The sequence below is a fragment of the Schistocerca serialis genome, chromosome 6 (genome assembly GCF_023864345.2).
Source record: "Schistocerca serialis cubense isolate TAMUIC-IGC-003099 chromosome 6, iqSchSeri2.2, whole genome shotgun sequence".
Lineage (NCBI taxonomy): Eukaryota > Metazoa > Arthropoda > Insecta > Orthoptera > Acrididae > Schistocerca > Schistocerca serialis.
Window position 1 is genome coordinate 192,002,317 of NC_064643.1, and position 4,533 is coordinate 192,006,849.

General features: G+C 45.1%; 1 pseudogene; it reads left to right on the top strand.

Annotated features, from left to right (window-relative positions):
* The first annotated feature begins 1,949 nt into the window (after positions 1 to 1,949).
* On the top strand, positions 1,950 to 2,067 carry LOC126485670 (5S ribosomal RNA; annotated as a pseudogene).
* The last annotated feature ends 2,466 nt before the right edge of the window (positions 2,068 to 4,533 follow it).

Here is a 4,533-nt window from a genome sequence, read left to right on the forward strand (position 1 = left end):
CTATCACTAGCAGTCGAGATGACAGGCATCTTATCCGCATGGCTGTAACGGATCGTGCAGCCACGTCTCGATCCCTGAGTCAACAGATGGGGACGTTTGCAAGACAACAACCATCTGCACGAACAGCTGGACAATGTTGGCAGCAACATGGACTATCAGCTCGGAGACCAAGGCTGCGGTTACCCTTGACGCTGCATCACAGGCAGGAGCGCCTGCGTTGGTGTACTCAGCGACGAATCTGGGTGCACGAATGGCAAAACGTCATTTTTTCTGATGAATCCAGGTTCTGTTTACAGCATCATGACGGTCACATCCGTGTTTGGCGACATCGCGGTGAACGCACATTGGAAGCGTGTATTCGTCATCGCCATACTGGCGTATCACCCGGTGTGATGGTATGGTGTGCTATTGGTTACACGTCTCGGTCACCTATTGTTCGCATTGACAGCACTTTGAACAGTGGACGTTACATTTCAGATGTGTTACGACCTGTGGCTCTACCCTTCATTCGATCTCTGCGAAACCCTACATTTCAGCAGGACAATGCACGACCGCATGTTGCAGGTCCTGTACGGGCCTTTCTGGATACAGAAAATGTTCGACTGCTGTCCTGGCCAGCACATTCTCCAGATCTCTCACCAATTGAAAACGTCAGGTCAATGCTGGCCGAGCAACTGGCTCGTCACAATACGCCAATCACTACTCTTGATGAACTGTGGTATCGTGTTGAAGCTGCATGGGCAGTTGTACCTGTACTAGCCATCCAGACTGTGTTTGGCTCAATGCCCAGGCGTGTCGAGGCCGTTATTACGGCCAGAGGTGGTGGTTCTGGGTACTGATTTATCAGGATCTATGCACCCAAATTGCGTGAAAATGTAATCACATGTCAGTTCTAGTAAAATATATTTGTCCACTGAATACCCGTTTATCATCTGCATTTCTTCTTGGTGTAGCCTATTTAATGGGCAGTAGCTTATTTCCGTAACCGATATTGTCCCAGTAAATGAAATGGCACAGTTGTTGATTTCGGGATTAGTCTCTGGAGCGATCTTACTTAGATGGCATGATCATATTGTGGAAGATAAGCCAAAAAGTTTTATTATCATCACCGTTGCCACCACTGGTCAGATGCACTTGCTTCTTTCGATCCATTAGCGTACTTGTTTCTTTCGCCAGTTACCTGTTCCTCCTTACTGATGATCCGTGACGTGTAGCGTTAGCAGATTATGAAATTGTGGCAATCCTTGAGGGTATTTTCGTTCTGTCGTTGCAACTACAAACAATGTGTTTTTTCCACCAGGCACGTTTCACTTTATTGACGTAAAGCATTATCTGGTCTAGGCTGTAATTAATTTGTTTACATTTTTTCTGTCTTAAAATCAAATCAAAGTGTAAACAACTTAATTACAGACCACTGATGATGCTTTATCTCTATAAAGCGAAATGCGTCTGATGAAAACGACATACATTTTTGTAGTTGCAACGACAGAACGAAAGTACCCTGAGGAATGAAACCGACTACGGACAATATGACCACACAAACGAAGAATTGAAGGCAATCCATTAAATATCTATGTTGGTGTCGTTATTGAGCGTAAATCTTTTTTTCTTCGTTCTTCTTTTCGGATGCAGTATATGTTCGACAACGTTTAATTTTCATAGATATTTAATTCATTCACCCGAATTTACTTATCTACATTTCGACATGAAAGTCGTAGCTCTGGTAATCGTTGTATAAGCTTACAATAATTCTAATATTTTATTCTTCACCATATTCCTGCCGTTATTTGTTTCACTGGCCTAACTCGCCAAATGTACAGAGTTTTAAAAAACTTGTACTGTCCTGCCGTTACACAGATTTCTTTTTTTTGGTATCATGTAATTGTTTATCCGTAGTACGGCGGTATATAGGTTTCTACCTCTATTATTTCGAAGCTATAGCTTATTTAGCCAACGGCCTTGCCGCAGTGGTAAAACCGGTTCCCGTCAGATGACCGAATTTAAGCGCTGTCGGGCTGGACTAGTACTTGGATGGGTGACCATCCGGCCTGCCGAGCACTGTTGGCAAGCGGGGTGCACTTAGCCCTTGTGAGGCAAACTGAAGAGTTACTTGATTGAGAAGTAGCGGCTCCGGTCTCGTAAACTGACATACGGCCGGGAGAGCGATGTGCTGAGCACATGCTCCTCCATATACGCATCCAGTGACGCCTGTGGTCTGAGGATGACACGGCGGCCAGTAGGTACCGTTGGACCTTCCAAGGCCTATTCGGACTGAGTTATAGCGTATTTTGAGCTTGTTGAATGAATGATTGGTAATTATAAATCATTTTCAGTTGTCTCATCGTTGTGATGAGGGTGGAAAAAGCAGGAAAGAAGATTGGAGTTTAACAACCAATAGGCAAAGGGGTCATTAGAGACAGCGCATGTGCTCAGATTAGTGAAGAATGAGTAATGAAACTGACCGTGTTTCCTTTTCAGAGAAACCAACGCTGCATTTTTGTGGAGTGACTTGGAAAATCCTCGGTAAACGTAAATCTGGATGACCGGACGCGGATTTGAACTTTCGTCCTTCCGAATGCGAGTCCAGTGTGCTAACCACTGCACCGCTTCGCTCGGTGGTTGAATACTGTCATATATATGTCCTCAGAAATGCAGAAAATCTCATTATTTGTTATTTATATGAAATAATCTAAACTGCTCGCTTTCCTGTCGATTTCTTGTACTGTAAAATTGCGTCTAACTATTATTTTTATGTCGCGGAAAAGTTCTTCAAAGTGTATCATTTCAAAGGAAAGGGCGATCAGTTTTACTACAGACATGAATTTGCACTCCTTTGAAACGCAAAAACGATTGAGCTTGAGCGCAACTACACGGGAAACGAAATGATAGAACGTTTTAACGGTAGAAGCATTGGATGCAGAAGTGTGGGGGCTCATGAGGTTTGCTGTTTGAAGGCGACTTTTACTAACACAAAATGCTTAGTGCATAATCGAGATTTCAGTTCGCACACAAAATCCTGAAGTGCCAGCACTTTGGCAACTATGGACGACAACGGATACTGCATGGCTCATTACTTCTGCAAAGAACTTCCAACGACTTGATGAGTCCATGCCACGTCGAGGCAAAAGGAGTCCAATACGATATTAGGACGTACTCCATGACTTATTTCATTTCTGTGTATGTAAAGACAGTTTCGTCGAAAAGGGATCTAATCCCTTGAAAGTGGACCGTGTTCAGCGTAGAACCGGCAATTACTCTTAATTGAAGCCGATGTCTATGTGGATAGAATCTACCTATAGATTCTTACACACTCCAGAACTCTTCAAAAAAGATAAGTCCCCGCCGCAGCCGCAGTGGTCCACAAACCCACGACGTCTACCGCAGTCCATTTCACCCCTCCGCCGCCCCACACCGAACCCAGGGTTATTGTGCGGTTCGGCCCCCGGTGGAGCCTCCAGGGAACGTCTCACACCAGACCAGTGTAGCCCCCATGTTTGCGTGGTAGAGTAGCCGAGGCGGAATAAGGGGAACCAGCCCGCATTCGTCGAGGCAGATGGAAAACCGCCTAAAAACCATCCACAGACTGGCCGGCTTACCTTACCTCGACACAAGTCCGCCAGGCGGATTCGTGCCGGGGACAAGGCGCTCCTTGCCGCTCCGGAAAGTCGTGCGTTAGAGCGCTCGACTGACCGGGCGGGCCACCTCCGTATAGTAAAGCTTTTTCTCAGTCGGATGTCAACATTCAGTTTTCACTGGCACTACATCGCACTACCTACGTGGTATCATGCTTGCCTAGCGTGAATCTTGAATAAGAAAAGGTTAAGTAATAGATATATACGGAGTTTAATAGCAACGAGTGGAGGAGAATCTTAAATTTTCACAATTTTTTGCTTTCAGCTCTACGAATCTTTGGTGACAGTGGTATCCAAGTATAAGTTTGCTATAAAAAGCGGCTAGTTAAACTCAAGAGTTTAAATAAATTTTTAGTTAAGTGGTATCGGCCTTCCACTCTTTTTGCAAAGAACATTTAAATCACACATTTTACGCGAATACTTTTCGGTACATAATAAAAAGCATTGCTACGACCTTTTTTAACCAGATATTTACGTGTTATTGCCTGTGACGTTGCTAAGTGGAGCAAACTGCAGGGAACTGTCGGTAGAGGATAAGCAGTAAAGAAGGTCGTGTTGAAATATAGCTTAGCTGAGCGCTATAGGCCGCTGCAGTTATGGACTGTGCGGCAGATCCCGGCGGAGGTTCGAGTCCTCCCTCGGGCATGGGTGTGTGTGTTTGTCCTTAGGATAATTTAGGTTCAAGCTGCTTGTGATGCCATTCGGTTGCAGGATTAGACAAGTGAATGTGTGCATCAGTCACTGCTGCGTCATGTTGCCTGTTGCTTACAGGCCCATGTGCACCACTTCGGTCGCCATGTCTATAGGTGGTCACATCACAGCACATCGCACGCTATCGTATGGGTATGATGAAATAATGAATACGCTGCAGACCAGACACCATGCATTTCCGATCCCATGT